Genomic DNA, 24,342 nt, shown 5'->3' on the forward strand with positions numbered 1-24,342 from the left:
TCTCCAACACCTTGAGGTATGAAGCTTTGACAACATCCTGAAGAGCCAAGGCTGTAAAAAGTACCTCAGCTAAGAGTGAAAAGTGAGCGATAGGGAGATGGGAATTGTGCAAACCATTGCCTACATCATTATATTAACACAGCTTAGTTTGCCAAAAGCAAATACATTTATACAGAAAATACCTCAAATATGCTAGCCTACTTCTCAGCTGGTGTCCTTAACTCTTCTTTGGGGATGTGCTGCATCAGCCCAAGTTCAGCAATACCACAAAAACCTCTTGATTTCTCCTCCAGCCCTCTGTAGATCACCTTCCTTCATCACTAAAGAAACCATCATTACCACTGGCCTGTTGTTGCTTCCTCTCTCTGCAGAACATCTTCCATTCAAGCTTCTTGCTGAAGTAGAATCTCTAGGCTCTCCCTTGATAAAAGTTGTTTGTATTTTTTACTTAAAAACTCTTAAAGCTTTTCCTTCAGAGCAGAAATTCTCATGTCTCATCTTGAATGTTGCAGTGATCCTTCCCTTGCTCTTAACAAAAGTAGTCTCAAATCTCTAGAAAGTGGCTGTCTCTCCTCCTAGCTTGTGGGGTTGACCGCATCAAACCTCTCTTCACATTCTTGCAGTGGCATCCTTCTCTCTATTGTACCCTTGGGTTAACTTCCAAGGTGCTCCACAATTTATCCCCTCCTTGAAATCATCTTTTCTGATACAGTTAATCCCTGATGCCAGTTTTTCTATGCTGATTTCATATTTGACTTTTCTCTGTGAGCTGCTGAATAAATGTTCTCAAAGACACCTTGGTGTCTTCCTTCACATCTTTTTTCCCATTGTCTCAACTTTATTCACCACTCAAGACCCTGTTCTGTACTTGTGGATGACTTTGGGAGTTTTGCTCCAAGCATGAACAGGAGCAAGAGAAAACCTCTGTCATCAAATGCTGGGATAGTGTTATAAACCTTAGCTGATGTTGTGGTTGCCATGTCATCAGTGCATTTGGCTGCATATTGTTTCTCTTTCTTCTAATTTAAAAAATAAATGAGTAAAAGTTGTTTTGAGTGTGGGTGGATTGTGTGTTAAAATATGAGTGAATCACATTTAAGAAGGACTGGAAGTAGTTCATTTGAAACTAGTCTGCATCATAGCCTTAAAACTGAGCACCTCTTGTCCTTGAAATTCAAGGCTGAAGGAAAGGTTCAAGCTTTGAATCTCCTTGGGTTTTAATTCTGGGTTTCATTCAAAACCAAAAGGGACTTACGTTCCAAATGAAATTTGATGTGGCCTGGGATAGTATAAATCTCACTGAAACATCTGGGAAGAGTTTGCTGACAGAAAGAACATGGAAGTATTGTTTCTTGATAATGAACAGCATTATAAAGTTCACCTTTTTTTTATTTTCTAAAATAATTTCCATGCTCACATTAAAACTGAGAGCCATTAGTCCAGAAGTATAGCAGAGTAACTTCAAATAATTCTTTGAATCCCAATTATACACTGTAATTTTTATTTCTAAGAAAATTAAAATATCTGCTGGGTAAAGCTAATGATATCCAACACCATCAAAAAGACAGTGGAATGTGGGGAAAAATACATTTGCTTGGCCATATTTTGCGGTCTGTTTTTCTCATACACCCTAAGCGTCCAGAAAGACTGTTTTAAGGACGTTCCAGGACATATTCATGTCCTCTTCACTCCAGTCTTAGTGCAGATCTGCTGCGTTTAATTCCTCTAATTCTTTCCCAAACCTAATGGCACTCACTGCCTCCACAGCTTCAAATGGCAAAAGGTTGCGAAACCTCATAATGCCCTGTATAAAGACCTGTTTTAAACCAATCACCTTTCACCTGTTTTAAACCAGTCTCCTACCAGCCTCAAATGCTCTCAAGTCCATTTGTTGTTGAGTGTGTCAGAGGGGAGTTTCATATCTACCTTATCTGCTGGCTTCTAGGATTTCATAAACCTTGATCACATCTTCCCTAATCCAGCTGTCTCTTCAAGTTGAACAGTCCCAAAATTTTTACCGCGTTGTGGTAAAGTAGCTGCTGCAAATCTTGAATATTTTGTTCTCCTCCTCCACACCAGCTGCACAATATCCTTCTTGAGTTGTGGAGATCAGAAGTATTCACCACATTCAAGATGTGAATGTTTTATATAATTCCCTCCTTCCTTCCTGACAACGCCCAGCATTTTTTTGGCTGCTGCTGATGCAATGATTTTTATGCTGATGCAATGATTTTAGCAACAACTAAGAACTTTTTCCTGAGCCATCACTGCCATCTCTGTATTTAACCCCATGCAGCAGACCCATCTAGATTATTCCACTTCCAGATGCATTTGTTCATATTTATCTGCATCGGTACTCCTTTGCCCCCCTTTTACCCTCACACTTAGTTTTCTGAGGTCCTTGTGAAGTTTCTTGCCATTGGGATGCAATGTGGCTGGCTGAGAGAACTTAGTGCCAACTGCAGCCTTGGAGACTCACTGAGGGCTCCCACCACCACATCATTGATGAAGGTCCTGAGTAAAACTGGGTTTAGCACGGAACCTGAGGGAACAAACTACTGACTCATCCATGTAGAAAAGTCATCTGTGTTCTGTCCTTTTACCAAGTTTCACTCCATAAATGATCCTTTCTTCCAAATCCGTGATAACTTAGTTCCTCTGGTGTGGAACCTTAATGAATTTTAGAAACTCCAAAATTATGGCCCAGGGACATCCCTTGTCCATGTGCTCATTTACTTGATCACTGACACCCTCCAAGCACTTCATCAGGCTGCTGAGACAGGATTTCCCTTCGAAGAAGCCATTCACCTTTTCTAAAAGACCATGTTCTCAATGTTTTTACTAATATTTTATGGACTATATGATCTGAACTGACAGCCTGTAGTTATATCTGAAGGCTTTCCAACCAGACTGTTGCATTAAACTATGATGTCTAATCTCCATAAAGTTTGTTCTCAGTGTTTTATTCATGTCCTGGAGATGGGTAAATGGTGCAAGTTTCCCAAAGCTGTGGCTCTTGCTGAAAATTATTTTTATATGCTAAGTAAGACAGACAAAGGGGAAGCCAGGTCCAACAAGTGATCACACCCACTCAATTTCATTGCTAAGCAAAGAAAACAAAACCAAAATACACCCCAGGTGTGTTACAGCCTTACATTTATAATGCAATTAATAGCATGATATATGAACTCATCATTCCAGCCAGGTTTCTTAGCTTGTATATACAGCCCTCTGTATTTCTATAAGATGTAGTCTTTTTATTTTTCTATTTTAAGTCCTAATTAAGGTATGTTTATTTTTCATTCCCACTCCATTGTTTTTTCTTCACCCATCAGTTTTTTCCTGCCTTCTATATCTCTTAGCTTCTCTATTTTTCCCACTAAAAAGCAGTAAAAATGATAACATTTAAATAAAATAGTTGCCTCTGTTACTGGAATAAACCTATCCTCCACATTCATTTGGAAATCAAAGTGCTGAGAAAAACTGGTCTGTTATTGGGAAAATATTTCCCTTGCAACGAAGGTAAGACAAAAAATCTAATCAATACAGAAAAAATCCTTACAATTTAAAGTTCTTACAAATATACCTAATTTAAGGTAAGGAATATGTGATGTTCTGATTTTTTAAAGAAATAGATCTAACACTGGACAAGCATACATACACACAAGCTTACATAGGTTGTAGTGAAGTTGTAGGAACTGATTCTCTGAGGGTTTGCTAAACTGCCCTGGCTGGCAAAAATAATGATGCCTGTATCCAAGCCTGTCTTTTGGGGTTTTACTTCATGGTATTTATCAGTCTTGACATTTCACCCCCACCATGCAGTAGAAAGGTTACTAAGAGCACAGCACAAATAGCCTGTATCCCCAAGAGCATATTTTAATCAGAAAGAAAAACAGTAACTGCAGACTCTGATAAGAAAGGGGCTCTGTGTGAGGGAAATATCAGAAATTACATGGAAGAGTTTTGCTTATGCCTATGGCCAGGCACATCCTGCAGTGCAAAAGGGAATGGACCATCACGTGCCACCAGCCAGAGCTGTTCTCTGAAGTCACACAAGGAGGTGCAGAGGACACATATCCCGTTCTTGCTTAGCTCCCATCATCTGTCTTTCCCATGGATTAAAAAAAGCCCAAACAAACAATAAGGTTTTTTATTTTCATCTATGAGGAAGCAAAATCTATGGTACAAGTAGGGTCTTATTCTCTTAATTTTTTTTGAAACTCCACTGGAAATGTACCTTCTGTTCCTGTTCCTCCTCTGACGTACTTTTAAAATTTCCTTTTAGTTTATTTTGCAAGAATCAGCATTTTTCCATATTAATTTATTGCTCCCAAGAAAAAATTATCCAGTATGTGATCACCCACTTCTGCTGACTCCCACCATGCTCAGGTGATATGGCTGAACTGGAGTTACATCCCAGCCATTCCTGACTCCTTCAGTGGCATCCCTGCCCAGCAGCTGCCTCTGGCTGCCTGCCCTTTGGCCCTGCTGCCCAGCAGTCATGCACCCCCTCAAAGTGGAGGCTGGGGTGAAACTGTGACTCTCAGCCTGAAGGATGGATTTTTTTCCTCCGTGTTTGGCATCTGCTTCAGAATTTCCCAGCATAGCTAACTGGAAAGAACAAGTTCTGTGTGTCTGCAGTTTTGCTGCTCTATTGTATTTTTTTTTTACCATTTGTGTGGCTTTTTAGTATTTTGCAGCTGAAAAAGACACTTATTTATTGTTGTTGAAAATCTCACATTTCTAAGCACACCTCATCAGCAAAGGGGATCTGCCTCAGGACTTCTGAACGCATGGTACTGTCTCCTCATGATGCAGCCTACATCATTCTGTAAGCAGACACATGCTTCGTGGTGCTGGAATTCCCAAGACATCTCTCCGCTCTGGCTTCAGCTGCAGTCTCACAGCTCTGGATGCTGTGCAATACATACCAACAGAGCTGACAGCATCAAAAAGCTGCATATTACTGGGCAGCAGCGCAAAACCTATAAAAAATGTGCTCATGAAGTAGCAGTGTCATTCTCACTGCTTGAATGGAGATCACACTGAGATTGCTTAAGCCTGAGGCTGATCAGTGTCCAGTAAAAATGAAAAATAATGTTGTAATAAACCAGCTTGAACTCCACTCCCCAGGTATTTGGTGACATTATGATGAATTTCTCCATTCACATGCAATCTGCTTCTCTCTTTGCCAAAGTTTCTCCACCCTATTTTCAAGTCCAAAGTCATGGTCATCAACATTGATGAATTTAACTGGGGATAGTTAAAGTAACCTGGGGATATTATTTAGGTGTGGAAGCCAGACATTAATAACGAAGCTCTGCTTAAAGTGTCCATAGGTCAATCATTACTCGAGTAGGAGACTCAGTGCAGACTTACCTTTGCCTGATGTAGTTTTTTTATCAGCCCTAGAATAAGATCTCTACATAATGTCAAATAATTACATCATGCATTGTTTACATCTGACTGGGGTATAGTAACATTGGAACTTGAAAAAGGGTTACCCTTTTTAGTTTTTCATGGCACCTTATGGCAAAATGTTCTTTATAAGAACATTTTGCCCATGTACTATATAAAAATGTATGTGAATGCATAGTATAAATATTTTTACCACATTCACTTAACCTCAATCCATCATATATATTCAGCTTTAACTACGGAAGTTTTGGGGGACAAGTACAGCCAAAGGAGTGACTTGCCAATAGCCCATGCCTGTTATAGGATGGTTTTCCCTTCCTTCTTCCTCTGTACCAGGGAAAGAATACAGTGGTCACGCTTAGAATTTATCATTCCAAAACATAATTTATAAATAAAAGAATAATTTGTTGATAACTGCGCACTGATCTTTTCTAAGTTATAGACAAATACCACAAGGCATTATCCAAACTCTGTTGGAGATATTCCCTGGGGTTTTCATATCTTCAGTAGGTTTTGATGCTATCTTTGGCTTCACTCTAGCTGATCTCCTTACATATTGGTTACTGCCCTCCAAATTAGATCATTGTGATACTTTTTATTATAGAGGTTTTTAATTAGTTAGTTGCATTTAAATTTCTTTGTTCTTGAGGCTTCATTAAACAAATGGATAGAACTAATTTCCAGTCAGCCTTAGAGGATGAGTGTACAGTCTTTCTTACTTAGGCAGGGATGGATGCTTTTGTACTACTCTTGTATTTCAGAGTGCCAGCCTTTACCCAGCATCCTCTCTCACTAACAATTATCATGAACCATGGCTATGGAGGACCAGAGGAATTAATTAGAAAAATTTTGTTTGATTTAGTTAATTGAAAAACATTTTTGTCCAGTCAATGAAATAGATTAGCAAAGAGATACACATTTTATAAATGACAGTACATGGATCGTACTTCATTACTTAATATATTAAATGTTATTTAGTGCTTTAATATTCTTGATATAAAACTCCCACATACACAGTGTTTCTTGTAAACAATTAGAAATGGTATCTGAGCCCCACAAAAAAAAAAAAAAAAAACCAAAACCAAAAAAAACCCCCCAAAAAATTTCCAAGTCTTTTGTTGATTTTCACTTAAAAACATCTAATTAATACTTATTGCAGAATGTTTATTATTCAATCTCTTTCCAAAAGCCACATTTCAGTGTACAAAAGGGGAGATGAAAATAACACAGTTGTTCAATATTATACATATGATGATGAATGTTTAGCTGAGTTCAAGATGAGATGGGTGTAAATGGACTGATGAAATAAACAATTTAGTTTTCCTCCTTCAGAATGACTTTGCAGAACCAGCTTTGTTACAAGAAGTAATAACTGACTCATCATGTTGACTAGTTCAAAATTAAAAGTGCCTCTGACTTTCCACACCATCCAAGCATGGAAGGTAATAGACTCTATATTGGTAAGAAGCCAGCCTGCTCCTCTCAAGGTCATCCAGTCAGGCACAGCTATTTTTGGTAGCTAAGCAAGGCTAAACCACTGCAATTTTCAAAGAGAGGAGACCTAATAAATTTGACAAGTAAGGACTGGGAAGGAAAGTCAAGTCACCCCATTGTGGGGACAAAGGTGAACACAGTGCAGCCATCTGGGGCTTAGAGCAAGCCTGCTTCAGCTGCCCAGTGCCATAAAAACTAAAAAAGAAGGATGGATTATAAAAATGTAGTAAAACTGTTTAGGGATTTATCCTCATTTCAGTTCTATTGAATGGCTTTACTTTCCAAGGAAAGGCATCAAGCAGAGGATATTTTAAAATATAACTGCAATACACAGCACAGGATCCAAGTGTAAGGAGAATTTTCTTGGAGGATGTACCATTGCAGGATTGTTACTTCTTACTAAGGGTTTGTATTGTACACCCTATGGGCCTTATGACTGCACCATACATGTGGTTCCTTTGGCCTCCCTGCAATGCAGGGATATTGTCCAGCCCCCAGGAACTCACTGGAGTGCAGCTGCCTGTGGTCACCTAGCTCAGCTCCTGTAGGGCTGAGCCAGCCTGGCTCACCCTCTACTCCAGCTCTGCTCCTTCAGCTCCTCCTTCTCTGCTCCTCCTTGCCACAAGCAATGCTCAAGAAAAGGTAGTATCTATTTTAGATACACTCTTTGTGCACCTATGCCATTCAGACTTGGAAGAGAGCAGGTTCAGAGGGCTGTTTGCAGTCCCATCACATGTCCAATGTGTTCACCATTATTCTTCACAACGCTGAAAAACAAGAGCAGTAAGAAATGAGTACTGCAGTATGATAGCAGGATAATGAAAAGATAAAACAGTATTCAGGCTAAACAGGGAAGCTGCTACCTAAAGCCTGAGGGTTTCAGCTATAAAGCCAATATTACTTGATCAGATGGGTTTTCTACACAGAGAAGAGGACAATCAAGCAAATTAGCAGAGGGAGGAGACAGTGCATGCCTAGAACATGTGCAGTAAGCTGCAGAATTCATTATAAATTGTACCTGTGTGTACGTTTGCTAAGCCAGCTGTGTGTAATATTTTAGATATGCTTTAAGGTTGTTTTGTACCAATAACTCTTTAAACAGTATTCTGTTTTACACTGAAAGTCTGTCCCTTCAGTGTACTGAAGTTCACCATTTCTTTGACAAAATCATTTTAAATTAATAGCCCACTGATTTGATGGTTTTGGTTTAAGGAGAATGAAAACAGCATTCTGCAAGGAATTCCATTTTCCAGCACTTACAGCAAGCTGTTACTTCCCAGTCACATCTGCATGCACATCTCCAGTTATTGGTGATGATGGTGTTACGTGCATGCAGTGTAGATATACAGTTACCTAGCTACCTACTGTATCTAGGTGTAGATACTCATGTAGATAGCTATCCTCTTTCCTAGTCGATAGATACACAGGTACCTAGCTAGCTTGCTCTATACAGATATCTATATTTGTCTAGGCAGATAAAGGCATCAGGATAAAGATTATCTATCTATCTATGTATCTATCTGTCTGTCTGTCTCTAGATCTATATGATTACCTGTCTAGATCTAAAATATATACCTAGACAGATGTCTAGATGGATCCAGACAGATATCTCTAACTCTATAGATCTATGGAAGTCTATCCATTCCCAACCAGATGAGTGTAGATCCTGGATGCTGGACTAAGACAAGTAATTCAAATATTTACTGGTTGTTCCAATGATTTCAGCCCAGCTCAGCAAAGTGACATTCTCCCTGAACTACTAGTATGGACAGAAGGAAGCAATATTGCTCAACACCCACCATTTGATAAAGCTGTACTGCTAAAACAATAAGAATCTGACTGGATTTCATCACAAGTCTCTCTGAGTCTTCATTTTCTTGGAGACATTTAATTTAGATTACTGTTAAAGTAAATTAAATTAGTATTAACCTTGTCTGTGAAAGTGATGCTTCAGAAAGATAAATGTATTTCTCTTGGCATGCACGAAAATGAAATTATAAGTTCTCCAAATCTCAATGCAGATGGACCCTTCCTAATGCTCTATCACCAATGTGTAAGTCTATTGATTACATCTGTAGGTTGTCAAGTGGAATCAGAGAAATCAGTCTTTGATTATGTTCAGAGATGAGTCTATGATAGCACTCTGGTTCTAAATTATGACTGGGTAGCAAAAAACATGGAATGTCCCCATTGTGTTAGGTGGACACAGGTCTGAGCAAAACTGACAAGCTGAGGTGCAGTTTATCAGATTGGCTTTGCAGGAACCAGCTAAACTTTGTTAGCAACTATATCTAGTCTAAATGATTAACTGAGCAGAAATAAATAAGACAAAAATACATTTAATAAAAATCCAGTTCAGTGGTAGCTATTAGACTGAGGTTAGCTTCCTAAGTCCATGATGATTTTCAGCAAATGGAGGAACAAGAAATGTCTCATATTGCTATTGTTTGCCTAATTTTGCTGATGATTATAATTTTATAGGGGCTGAAAATTGTGTATTAGTCTCCAGAGTATCTCTATTATAGCTGTGGTTAAGATGTACCCTATCTGACTTAATTTTTTGTGAGTATTATTTGAACACCTGGTTTTTGATGTTCAAAATAATTTAAAATAAAGTCTTATTTTGTAGTGAACATGAGGCATCTTCTGCCTGACACGTACTTGTTTACTACCTCCAGCTCCTTTTCATAATTATTCCTAAATAGAACAATTTATATAACTATCTGTGGTAAAATTTCTATCACTGTGACTTAGTCCTAAGGAAAGACATGAGAAAATCTGTAGTATTGTAAGTTGTATGATTACATAATTGCCCAATGTGTTCTTAGAAGAGAAAAATGGCAAGCGCATATTTAACTTATCATTAGTGCAAAACATGTTTGAATCTCTAAATGGGATGAGTCTCACTGGACAGAAGGTCAGTTTTAGCCATTGTGAACCATGCCATGGTGGTTAAGGTGACATTTTCCTAAAGGCAGTACCAAAGATTGTCTTTACATTCTCAGCCAACTCCTTGAGGCATGCTGATGAGTATTTTGTACAAATTCTGGTTTTCTTCAGGTGAGACTGCATGGTAAATACAGATGAAGACATATTTGTCATACACAGATTATGATTTCTTTCAATCATGGCATGTTATAAGCAGATATCAGAGTCAAGTAATTCATGTGGTATATTTAAATAGTGTATTGTGGAGTCCTGCATTTCTGAAAACTGCTGGGATTTCTGAAGGGCAAAAGCAAAACAAGAATGTAAAATAAAAATGAAAATCCTACAGGTTTGGGTCACTCCTCTCCCACAAAGCTACACAAGCATTATTTTTATTGCAAAGAAAGACTTTGATCCATGTCTTTGAAGCACTGTGTACTTTCCTTCACAGACCCTGTTTCTTCACTGTTTTCAAAGAATAATATTGACTTTGAGTTCTTGTTTCAGAAAGTCCACCCCCGCTGACACTTTTACTATGATGATGGAGTTAATATCAGTGCCTTGTACCATATATTTTCCTCCTATTCATATAGGATAAAATGATAAAAGCTACCAATTGGTTTCATTTGGATCATAAGCATGCCTTGTATGGTAGGTCTGAATTTCCTAAAACTGCAGTAAACTATCTGCCTTGCCAGACATACGTCAAAATTTTATGACAACAAAATCGGAAATCATAATTTCATTTCTCCTGGGAATACTTGTCCCAACACTTCAAAGTGTAGAAGGTCAGAAATTGCCAATGTTTGCTTTTCACCAACTCAGAAGAGCTAGTTTTCCTTTGCTCTTTTCCCTCCTTTTCCATCCCACACAGTTTTTCACTGTATGTACAATCTGTCCTTGAACCTTATATTGGCTCTGATCTTCTCTGAGTGCTTGGTGGACTAGTAAAAGGGAGTGAGATGGAACAGGCATAAAGAGTCCTATAGTGTAAAAGAGGGTAAAGGAAAAGGGAAGAACATGGAGTCTGTAATGCTCCACCCTTGTCATACATACCACAGTGCAGCACAGCACATCACAGCTGGTGTCACATTGTGTCCTCATACAAAACATGTTATAAACTATTGGAATAACTCCACCAAGGACTATGCCTATGCCTTGCAAACAAACATCTTCTCTTAAAAATCAACTGCACACACGACAAAATCTCTAGGCTGACTTGAAGCCAGTGTTTGAATATTGGGTGGGAGAAGAAGGCGCTCTTTAAAGGAAGCATGATGCATATTTGTTTTTAAAATAGAGGAGGATAACAATAAACATTACCGACAGATCCTATAGAAGTGACAGATGTTCATTCACCTAGTGAAGCAATCGGGATGAATGCTTGGTTGATGTTGACTGAAGTATGTGAACTCTTTAAACTCTGGTTCAGATATTTTCATAAGCTGTTTCCTTTTGAGCAGTGAAAAAGTCTAACTTAAGCACCATTAGGTAAAAAATCCTTAATCCCCACAACAAAACCCTTTCTGCAAAGTCCCTCTATTTTTTACGATGTGGATTCAGTCTATCAAGAACACATTTTGTCTTTGGCTAGCTCCTGAGAAAATTCTATATATAGGAGGGTAATATTATGTATTTTATGACTACATTATTTTATCCATGCTTTGCTTCATCTTTTTGGGACTCATGCATTCTTTTTTTTGCCATTGGACCCTGCATCCTTCATTGTTTATTAAAATAATTAGATCAAACAATAATTCAAATTTACTGGAACTCTTACATCCATTCAATGGATTACCAACAAGCCTTGGAATTGCAAAAAGTTCATACTTTGCCTTTTTTTATTCCCACCAAGGCATGTGTGAATTGTCTGGCAAACTCATGGTGCTACACTAAACTGCTGCTTGGCACAAAGGAGCTTGATAGCTGACCACAATTTCCCTTTCTCTACACACCAGTTGGAGTGGGAGAGCTCAGGCATTGCTCAGTTTCTCCAGATTAGCAAAAAGCACTGAGTTTCATTGTGAAGAGAACCAAGTTTAGTCTGCCTGGTCGAAAACAGCGCTGTGTGCAGAGGTGGCTGGGTATGAAATTAAAGGGAAATGTAGTGAGGGGGCAATAATAGTGTAGAAGGGCCTCTGGAGAGAAGAAGAAAGGAAAATACATGGTTTTCCAGCTGGTGGTAGAAGCTCAGTTCCAGTGTCCTGCACAGAAGTTGGCACAGGGAGCACAGGAGCTCTGCTGTGCTCAGAGCACTGCGCTCCCCTGGCTCCACCACTGTCACCCTGAGCCTCGGGGCATCACCATGAGCAACCTGGCAGTGCTGTGGCTCATGGCACCCTCACACACATGTGGGGGGCACAGACTCCTGGAATTCAGACCAGGCATCTGACACTACCTTAAGTTCTTCAGATAAATGTCTGGGTGTCTATGCCAAGGAACACACTCTTGCACTTCTGCTTTTATAATATTTGTGTTTGACTCCCGCATATTCTAAAGCAAACATACTCACCCCAGGTTACTACTGCTCGTGAAAGCTTACAATATGGGAAGGAAATAGCTACTTTCTTGAAGGGTTAAAAGAAGGCCATGTTGCTTCTTTGTAGTTCTCTGCACCATATCAGAATGGAAACCTCTTGAAGGCTACCTATACCTTTTCTTCTTTCCTTTTCCATCTGAAATGTTGAGGCTGAACGGCCAGTTTAAGATTTACATAATGCAGATCTCTGGCAAGGCTCCACATCTCTTCAGCATGACTGCTCTTGGGAAACAGAGTTTTAGAAAAATGTCTTGAAACTTGAGAAATGTAAAATAAAGAAAGATTACTGTCAAATAACTGGTTCATGGAAAGCATCAGTCGTATCTGAGATGATCTGTAATGAGCTGTGTGCTGATTATAATAAAACAGTAAATCTGAACTACTTGGTGCATATTTTATCATCTACCTCTTAATATATCACCAGTTAAATATGCTTGGTGACTCTGAGATGATCAGCTGCACAGGACCTGTGTCTCAGCTCTCCAAAAAGGAAGTCAAGGCACTTCATTTCCAGCTCGCTGGAAAACAGCCCATTCATCACTGCCATTGGGACTGTAGTTACCTGACATTTTCCTGCTAGGGAGAGCAGGGGATTTTGCCAAGAGCTATTTGCTTGCTCACTGCTGCCATGGAGCATTGTTTTTCTCCTTTGGTTGGGAGGCTGTGCTCAGCACAAAATAACCAGTGCATGGGGCACATGAGAGCAGAAGCCGGAAAGATATTGAGGATGTAAACAAAAATCTGTACAAAACAAAACAAAACCAAACCAAAAAAAACAAACCAAACCAAAAAAACAAAAACAAAAAACCCCCAAAAAAACCCAAAACAAAAAACTTAGCTCAGCCAGATTAAAAAAAATAAATAAATAGAAGAGAGATTGCAAAAGTCAGAATGAAGCAGCAGATTTTACCTCTTTAATGGGTTGATGGCAAATACTCGTGTTCTGATATATATTTTTTTTTCACCTTTTCCCAGAAAAGAAAATGCCAGGCCATAGAGTCACAATGAAGTAACAACCAGAAAATTACAATGGAGTTGTACTTCTTCCATTTCCTTATTGTTTCCTTGGACAGGCAAAAAGTGCTCCAATTCAGACACATTTCTGAAGTGAACCACAAAATATAATGGGGACAACAGGGTGAGAAAGTAGAAGTAAAAAGGAAGGGAGAGGAAAGAAACATGGGCTAGAAAATGAACTGCAGGGACAAGTAGGTATGCTGTTAGTGCTCCTGGCCTGGGTATGTACATGTCCAGGGAGATTTCTGATGTGTTGTTGCTCTGGTAGGCAGCACACCTTGTAGGTTTGGTTTAAGAAAAAGCAAAATCAGACAAACGAGAATGTCAGGTCCAACATTTGATAAACTTGGCCTAAAACTAAACATCAGTTGAGAAATTAATCTCTTATGGTTTTCGTTAGTTCAACATATATGTGTGCTAATAAGGAATCACTTACCCGAGTCCTAGAATGGCAATGCAGATCCAACAGTCCCCAGAGGGAGAGTGCAGAACCCAGTGCTTCCCTTGCTGTCTCATTTCCAATTCCTTCTTGATATGAAAATACATCAACTACTTCTTAAAAGAATAATGAACAACTGACCTCTGGTATAAAAAGTAACACCAAATCTCACACATGCACAGTTTTCTAAGATATATGTGTTTTTCCCATATTCAAAAACTAGAGAATTAATGCAAATCCAAGTTTTGTTCTCCTCTTCCTCCATACTAATAATGCCTCCATTGAATTGTTGTTACCCTTCTCCCAAAAAGATTTCAAGTAGCATTATCCCAAACCAGATAATACAGAATGAAGCGTTCACACAATAAATTTTTTATCCCCATTTCACAGGAAAATTAGGCAAAATCCTGGTGCTGGACATGATCCTGTATCCAGCAACATGTAGGTGATAACAGCACCTAGGAGACTGTTATTTTATGAAACAATGCTTAAGATGCCATTGGTACAGAAAGCAAGATCCTCATAAATGTCATCTGCAAACATCCACTTTCCATGTTCTCTCAGAAGTAACTTCACCATGAAGAGCTACTGAACATGGGTAGAACCCCATGTGACATCAGGGTTGGAAGATGCTCATCCCTGCACAGAGCACAGGGAAAGGGAAAGAATTTTAGGAGAAAGCTCTACTGCTCACCTGTAACTTAAAAATCCTAGTTTTCTATGATAAATAGAGAAGATATAACTCTACACCTATCTCCTACAGAAACAAAAATTCCTCGGAAAACTTCTTCACAGCAGGTATTCTCATGTGGGACCCATTCACCTAGCACCCATTCAAAATAACACCCTGGAGAATTAATGACACCCTAACCGTCAAGAGACCCTCATCCATCCAGCCCAGGCTCCAAGTGCCAACTAAAGCAACATGAGGAGAACAGCAGTCAAGCTGTTTTCAGGAGGAAGGAACTACAGAGACTTTCACTTTGGCCACAGTACTGCTTTTCACATCCCAGATTTCAGATAAAGAATTATCCAGAATCAACATGATTTGGCACCATCAGGAGGGTAGCAAAGACCCCAAACAGATGCTAAACTCAGAGTCCTGTGTAACCCATTGCTGCCTTAAACTGTGTCAAAGTTAAGATGCTAGTTGGGCTGAAACTTTGTGTGAAAACATGCAACACTATCTCTGAATAAGAAAATTCCTTCTTCAAACAACTTTTCATGAAAACAAAATATTAATATATCTTTCCAATGTGCCCATAAAACTAGCTATTTGTAATTTTTTGTACACATAAACCATATATGTACATGCAAATATTTGAATATAGAACTGTAAGTACTCAATTTGGAAATTTAGATAATTGCTAACATAAAAAATTGTGTAGATTTTCATGTTTTTTTGGATAAGGGAAATGTTTCTTTTGGTTTTGTGAGGACATCAGGTATTGTTTGCATGATTTTATATGAGATCAGTGTTTTCTAAAAGAGAATCCAGTCGAAAGAAAGTTCTGCATATTACTTCATTCTAAACAGAAAAAGAGATAAATAATGCTAGGAAAAAAAGTGCAGGCTGCAGGACAGAATTTTTCTGAAATCTGAGGATCTTTTTCTAAACTTCTTTTGTTTGCACAGATACTTCATTTTTTTTTTAAATATAAGTTCCTAAATTATACTCTTCTGATTCATCAGGCCTCTTTGTTGTACTCTAGGAGCAATATCCTCCCTTAGTGACTTATTTTTGTCTTCTTTATTATTGATAGAAGTAAGACCAGAGAGGAAAAGCTTTCTTAGCTACAGTGCTAATATTTAGCACAGAATTCACTTGGTAGCAATGCAGCTTTAGCCTGGGCTGCTGAGCAAGCAATAACCCCTTTGAATGGCTCGGGGACCGCTGGGGCCAGCACCGCGCAGAGTTCATGAAGCCAGGCCTGCAAAGGCTGCTGCTTGGATATTGCTTTCGATGCCTGGAGCTGCCTATATGCATCCGGCCGAGCCTCTTTTGTAATCCTTGATGCTGATCGATCCTCAGGAGCACCACCGTGGGCAAGGAGCTGGAGCTGGAGGTCAATGCCAGAGCTGAAAGCACCTGCCATTCCTTTCAGGGAAGGGCTCTCTCTGCCAATTTGCCGCGGCTCAGGCTCCCGCTGCTGCTGCATCTGGGAAGCAGAGCTGCCGTCCCCAGTGCAGCTCACAGGCAGAAAAGGAGAGTGGGAACAGATAAGGAGATGATGTGAAAAACCAAATAACAACAAGGCTTCATGGAGCCCTGGTAATAAAAGACTAAGAGCATCCTCTGATATAGTGATGGGTTCTGCCAGTATATTCTGCACATAATGATAAAATCTCTTTCTTTCCCCATTTCCTACCTCCCTTTATTTATTTTCTTGCTTACAGGACTTTCCAGGACCCCTTACTGAGCTTCATTTCCATTACTCTTTCCAGTTTAGTTGCTTTAGTATCAATATTTCTTTACTTTTTCCTTCTTTTTTTTTAAATAAAATAGTCTAGGGTATTTTTATTCCTTCACGCTTGATAGTAATTTTCTGCAGTCATCTCTGGCCTCTGTGGCCATTTACAATGATTAGCAGTTTTCAAGAGGTAATGAGTTTCTGTCTTTTCCTTCTCCCCCTCTCTTCCCATCTCTGCTCCTTTCTCTGGCACAGTCTTTCAGTTATTTAAAATAAACAGACAACTGCATAATTATCAATGTTAATGCCAAAAAAGAAAAGATAATTGAGCCTTCTAAATACTAAGGAAAGAGAAGGAGAGCTTGAACATTGCTATGTTTTCTTTCAAGTCATGGAGTTGGGATTTCTTTCCCCCCCATTTAATTTTGGTTTAGGAACAAAAGATTTTTGTGTTTGCAAGAAAGAGGGGAAGACAGATTTTAGATTTGCATTTTCTCTTTGCTAGAGCCTGGCACTTTATTGAAAATAATAAAAAAAAAAGTTCTCCATCTTACAAATGAAAGGACCTTTACAAATAAAAAGGCACTTGAGAAAAAAATAATTTAAAAAATTATTATTTTTTCCAAAGCAGGGCTGAAATATCCAGAGGTCAGTAGAAAATGACTAGCACTCATTTAAAGGTATCTGTTTCATTTTTCTGGAACCTCCATTTTAGCTGTGGATAAAAATCTTCATTAAACGATCCATCCTCATTTCACACCAAATTACTTGCCTCTTTAGAAAAATTGCAGAAGCCTTTTAAATATATTCATTTTATAGAAGACCATTTGTCTAAGTTTGTTGGCCATATATGAAGTAGCATTCAAAGACAGCCAAGACTTGTCTTCCCCTAGAGCTGGCTGCGGTCCAAGCAGGATGGGGGTCAAGCGGGGGGGGGTGAGAGCTAGGAGGCAACATGACATCTTGTTTATGGGGGCTGAGTGTCAGGGCACGCAGGCACCTCCACTGGATCCTGTCCCCTGCGCCAAACAAGTCCTCAGGAGGGGTCTGTGGCAGTTTCACAATTTCCTGCTCTCGTTGCCACGATGAGCCTTGGTAACATCCCCAAAATGCCATGCTCAGGTCTTTTCATTTCCCTTATGTTCCTGGAGAAATACTTGCATTGTTTTCTGTGTCTCTGAAACTGCAGACTTTCTCTTTTTCTTGATGAGAAAACAGTCTTTTTAAAGATCCTGTTGACCTTTTTGAAAAACATACATAGTTGCTTTACCTGTCACTTGAAGCTCAGCCACGGACTGCAGGTCCTCTTCAAAAAGCCCGAGTGAACCAGAAGATAATACTGAAATACCGTGGAAGAGCTGTACGTGCTGATGTCTCATGGGTTAGCCCAAGTTCAAGACCAGTGCCAACAAGCAGCCTGGATTCATCCAGCCTTCTTTAGGAACAAACTTTCAGCTCTGTGGACACAAGTCATGCTCATTCTCTAGCCTGAAAGCCAGGGAGCAATCCCCAAATTATTTTATTTATTAGTAAAAATGTAGCCAGGGAGATCATTGTCCTAAGAATACCCAGTCAGCCTCAGCATACTTTATAAATTATTATTATTTTTTGCATCTCTTGTCTTAATAGAAGGCTGTCTTGGACAGGATTTTTTACAAAAACAAAGTAAGTGAAATTTGACCCCACAGGAACATTAATGCGGGAGATCCTGCACAAGCTGCTTTCCTGGCCAGTGCAGCTCCAGTACTTTCTCCACTGTTTATTTCTCCCTCTACAATCCCATCCTCTACATTTTCCAGTTGTCATACTGAAGTATTTTGGCAGAATTCACACGCCTATCAAGGTCTGGCCTGGCTCGTGTCACTATACCACACTTACATGCTTGTATACGCTTCAGCCTTACAATAACAGAAACTTAACACACTGTAAATAAACCCTATTGTTTTTAGCCATGTGCAAGCCTATTATCATTAGCCTTAACTTCACAGAGGGTGAACATGTTCTGAATTATACAACATGATTTTTCCATTCTTCTGCTGATTTCTCTCAATCTTTTATTTTAAGCTTTTTGTAGCTGAATATAGGCCAAGCTTGGGATACTTCATCTGCTCACACAGAAACAATCTACTCGATTCCAGCTGTGGGCCCAAGTCAGTCAGATTGCACAAGAAATGGAAAAAGAAATTGGTTGTAATTTTTTCAGTAAGACCTTCAGGTGCAAAGGAGCCAAATTTTCCAGTGCCATGCTGCTGCCCAGGGGACACATTATATTCTGCAGGGGGGGAGCCTGCTGGGTTCTGGCTGATCTCATGCAGGGAGGTACAGTCTTACCAGGACCTGGTGTCTGGCCCAAACAACACCAAAAGGCAGATCCAAGGCCATTTGGATGGCCTTTGGCAGATTGGAGGAAAGACTGAATTAGTGAGCATCATTTCTGCAAATGTCACGGTCCTGTGGTTTTGGGTTTTTTTTATAGTGTCACACCTTCGCTTTAGCTTCATACCATGCTATACTATTATCTACAGATTAGGCCTCTATTTCTCAAGAATCTTCTTTCCATTTTTGCATCTTGGAGTCTGATAAAATAAATTATTTTTGTTTCCTCTTATTTTCTTGTGAAATGCCAACAGAATAAATTTACTTAGGTATACCATGGAGAATTAGGTTACCTATTTTCCTGCTCCCCCCCCCCTTTTTTTTTTCCACTGGATGACTATGGAACAGTATATAAAATGCCTCAACCTAGGTCCCACTAGAATGAGCTAGAGGAAAAAATAACTTTTTTTTTTTTCATTTTTTGTTATTCTGTACATGGGTTTCTAAGTATTGAATTGGGTCTTGAACCTCCAACATCATGTATGGATATCCTGTTCAATTGTGTCTTTTTTCTGACCATTCTCAGAGGCATTGTTTTTGGAGATAATAACTAATTTCAAATCTGGTAATTTAAAAAACACTAGCAATGATCAGATGCACTTATTTCTGGAGTGAACTGAAGCAGCCATGAACTAAGATTGTTGCGGTAAATGGTCAGGTGTTAACACCTTGATCCAAAATAATGTTGAAAGAGGTCCATTTTGCAAAGTGCTAAGTGATACAGCATATTTTCACATGAATATCTGGAAAAGGAGAAGAAATAATACTGTCATTTAAATAACTTCCAGTAAGGAGTTTAACACCTCTAAAAAAATGAAAGACATTTTCTTTTGAAGTCTTTCCTGCCAAGCATGAGTAAAACAGGTCTGCATTCAGGCTCTGGCTCATGGGTATTCATTAAAACAAATAAACAAAGAAATGGTAAAGAAAGCATTACAAAGCTTAAAGCCTGGTGTCCTATCAGATGAATAATAAATGCATTAGTGTTGGCTGAGCAATGGCAAAATACATTTCTACATACCAGGAGATAATGAGCTCACTCAAGGAGCCTTATGTATGAAAAGAGATTTCTGAAGAAACACATCACAATATAATTGAGAATTTGTTATTGCTAATCCTAAGGCTTTGATGAATTAACATTCACCACTTTCTTTTCCCTTTGATTTGTCTCAGCATACCCTGTGTTGCAGTAAATACATATAAGTGAGCCCAATATAAGTGAAAGAGGGAAAAACAGAAATCACAGTGCCTGGAGAGAGGTGCTAGAGTCTACTAGAAGAATCACCCAGGTGCTCTCATACAATACAATGTATTTAGGAGTGGCAAGATATTTTAGTAACAATTATTCCTTTTTTTAGGCTTTCTTTTTTTTTAATGCTAAACCCTGGCCAACATATTTTAAACCTTACGGATGCCAAGTGACAAAATGTCTTCAGTCTTTTAGCACACACTCTTAGTAATCATAACAACATTTTTGTATTATTATAGGCAGTATTGGCAGTGTGCTCAATTGTGCATGGAATAAATAGCTCACATTAGCAGTTTGCCTTAAATTTCATGTGATGGTAGCAGCCAGCTTAATTAAGTGCATCTTTCTGGGAAATCAGGAATAACAGAAATGAATGAACCTGCTGCTGACCTGAAGCAACGAGAAGTCCTTCAGAACACTTCTGAGTTTGAAACACCCAAACCTAACTACTCTGTAAGGCTGTGATTGGGAAAGGTAGCCAATACCAACAATATTCATCTTAGTTTCATAATTATTCCCTTCTTCCTTACTGGCCTTGGTCAGTTTGTATCTCCCATGATTTTCCACTGTTGTCCACTGATGGGGTTTTCAATATAGTGGTTCAACCAAATGAAGGGCTGCTGTGTGATTAAATGCCTGAATTCTTCCACAAAAAACATATTTAAGAGTAATTTAGATATTTTGCCCAGTTAACCAAAAGCAAGAAGCAGCCATTTGGTTTCACAAAACTAAATGTGTCTATTCAGATCATATCAACCTAAAACATGTGTGAGGGAAGGAGAAGCAAATACCTTCTGCAGGAGAATTGTCTCTGATTTTATAAAAATCCTTTTCAAATAGAAAGCGAAACAAAGAACTTTTTCACTGGAAAATTCCCAACTAACTCTAACATTGACAGATTGCGACTTCTGAGAAAAAGCCAAAAACAAACACAAAGACACAGAGCCTGGAAAAGTTGCCTTGTGAGGAAAAAATTGAAAAAGCTGAGGGCAAACATTTGACAAAGATGGAAAGACAAATAGATGTTTAAACATATTTGAACTGCATAAACATCAAGCACAGAGAGAATTTCTGTAGTTAGACACATGCTGTCATAGAACAGATTAAGGAGACTTGTAGTCATGGGGCAGCCTAACAAGACAGGAAGTCAGAGACACAGAGTACATTTTCATGGGTGACATCTATTTCACTAATAGCAGTAGAAAAATTGAAAAAGTTTAAAGTACACTGCCTAATGTTTGGGACTTAGAGACGGAAGCAGAAAACAACCTAAACAAATGGGAATAGTAAAGAATATGGATGATATTATGCAGGAAATATAGGAAAAGTACAGAATATCCTATATCCACGTTAGTAAGGAAATGTGCTGAACAGATTAACAGACCATTATCTGATTTTTTATTTCTGTATTTGTCCAGAGACCAGAGCATAAAGAACCTGAATACCATGCATGCAACAGCATGGACACAGAGGAGACATTGCTGACAGGCAGTCATCACTGGTGACCATTATTTAAATAAAAAACATAAATTTCTAGGAAAAGGCATAAGCAAAAGCTAAAACCAGCAAGAGTAAGCAAGAGAGGGAACGTGGTAGAAACCATGAACAGTCTCTTGCAGCAGTTTGAACTCTGCCAAAGGGCTCAGTCAAGAAAAAATGTACAGCAATTTAGTTGTAAAGAGAAGAGACATGAAGGGAAACATTTTCTTTTCCTTCTTTTTCTTCTCATTAATTAGTAGCAGTGTTATCACCTAAGCCAAGAAAAGGACAAATGAAGAGACAAGAAATAGTACCTTGCACTCAAAGTCTCTGAAATGATGACCACTTATGCAATACTCCTATTTCTAAAGGAAAAAAATGGATTTTACATTTAACTATATAAGGATACAGCGAAGATCACAACCATCAGAATTAAGATTTTTTTTCTACTCATCACAGTGTCAAAAGTTTAACATAGCTGGCTACGCAAAGCTTAAGTGGAAAAATTATAGAAATCACAAATAGTGAACCATAAATTGCAGGATTGACACCAGTATGTGCTTTTGCCCCAGATGGTCATCAGCTAAATTTTGAATGAATTAAGATAAAAGTCACTGGCTAAAGAAAAGTCTTTAAAATGTACATAAAACCATACAGGATCCCAAAGAATCAAGGTTGCAAAGCCAGGAGCAAGAAGTTGGAATACTTTCAGTAGTCCAGAGAGAACATTTCTAGGACTTAATTCAAAATGTTTGCAGCCTATATCCCAATAAGTGAGCAAGGAGTATGACAATGGGTAAGGGAGGAGAGGGAGCAAAAGATAGTGAGGTTCAACTGAGCCCCCTGCAGAGTTGCTGGGGTGCATTGGGTGCTTTGTTGCTGATCTGACATGGTAGCAAAGTTTCCCCATAACTGTGTTTTGGAGATGAAACAGAAGAATAAATATTTCCATGCACTTACCATGTTAGCTTTGCTTCAGATTAAGTCTTTGAGTGTTATTGTTACAGGGCCAGACCACAATACTCACACAATCTATACATAATCTAGCTGGGCAGAGTTCAGAAAAAAAAACTCAGATCTGGATTTCAATTTTTTTCAGTCTTGAGAAGCTCGAGAAGTTTAAAAAACAAAGTAAAACCAACTAAACCCCCTTCACCTCCATATCCATGCCAAGGAAAAAGCAGAGGGGGAATTACACTGATAATCTACCCTGCTCTCTTTCAGGGGTCCTTATCCAAACCCTGGCGCCAGAAGCACAAACAGAGCCTTGTTCTAAGCAGCACTGGCTGAATTCTCCTGCCATGTGGTGACACTGGTTCAGGGGAAAAGAAAGGGGGAGGGGGAAGGGGAGAAGCCCTGCCGTTTCCATCAGTCAGAGAGACAGGGAATTGAGGAAAGAGCAGAAGTTGTTTTGGACTGTCTAGCAAGTGACAACTGCTTGATTGGCAGAGAGCCACGATGAGCATGCTGTGCCTTTAAAATAGGTGTCTATCTTCAGCCTGGAATATATTCAAATCATGTTGCATAAAAAGCTGTTCCAGCTACTTACAAGCTACTTACAGTAATTAAAAACAGAGAGCTGCCTTTGTACCCCAGAACCTGCACAGAATAAAAAGCAAGCAGAGCAAAACAAAACAAAACCAAAAAAAAAGCAATTCCCAAGGTTAGTTCTAAGGTTTTATCATCCTTTTCTGCATTTGAAATTTACATTTACATACACAGGGCAACACTAAGTCATTTCTCTGCAGCTCTTGATGACATACACTGCAGGAGGTGAAGGTCCTACCAAATATAGGAGGACTTAGTCTGCGTAATTTGGATTGTAAAATACAGGCAGGGACAGATTAGTCAAGCTCATAGTTGGCATGGTTAGGGGTGGGCAGGCAAACTCTTATGCTCCAGACTCCTGCTCATCTTGTCTTTTTCCTCAGATTTAACTACACTGGCCAAAAATGTCATACACCCAGCAATCCAGTTTCTGAGTGCTCCTGGGGCAATTTAGCAGTGTGGGGCCCAAAAATACGAAGAACTGATTGCTGAAACATGATTCCACCTGACATACATAATCCTACTACAATTTTCACTTGGAACATCTGAATGCACCCAAGGCATGGAGGTCACTCAGTCTTCCCCAGTGCTCTGCAAAGGTGTGCACCTGTGGAATAGCATAAATTAATTTAATGAAGGGGGTTTTGTCCCAGTCTGGTCTGCTTGCAAACATGCCCCTCATTTGTATGTCAGGAGGGCAAAAGAGTAGCATTCCTTCCTTCACAGTCAGATATTTAAAACAGCAGAGCTCCCAGCCAGCTACCATTGCTGTGCTTTAATTCCAGACCACAAAAAAAGGAATGGAAAAGAGGCTAAATGTATAGTTAGGTAATAGGATATTAGCTTTCTCACAGTTTGGAAACATGGAAATAATGATAATATGATGATAAAAATTTTTCATATACACAGTATATAATATATCAAAAGTAAATATACATATATATATATCAGTAAAATATATTAAGCAATACGAGTAGGATTGTCAGTTTCTGCAGCTAAGTTAACACAGTAGGATTTTTCACTGTCAGTGAACACTTACACAGAAAGTGCTACAGTAAGTGAACCTTGTATGTTTGACACAGAGCATTGTATTATATGTATTTGGGGATTTCTTCAGGGATTTGGGGATAAGTGTTCAGAGGTTACCAAGACCAGCAGACCAGTTGAGGCAAGGGTGCCACAGCTACCTGCCCCCAGGTGCACGCAACAGCCAGCCTGAGCACATATTCCCGACAGGATCACAGGCAAATACCTGTATACAATACGCACACACAGAGCTGGGCACACCAACCATCACAGCCATGCTCAGCACTCACACAAGCACACAGCACCAGCACCCCCTTCCCTCTTCCCCTCTGGACAGCCAGGCTACTCCCATATCCCTCCTTTTCACTCTTCCTTTCTCCACATTTTGTGCCTCTCCTAAAAATCCCATCATAAC

The sequence above is a fragment of the Lichenostomus cassidix genome, chromosome 2 (assembly GCF_008360975.1).
Source record: "Lichenostomus cassidix isolate B80296 chromosome 2, HeHo_3.0, whole genome shotgun sequence".
Lineage (NCBI taxonomy): Eukaryota > Metazoa > Chordata > Aves > Passeriformes > Meliphagidae > Lichenostomus > Lichenostomus cassidix.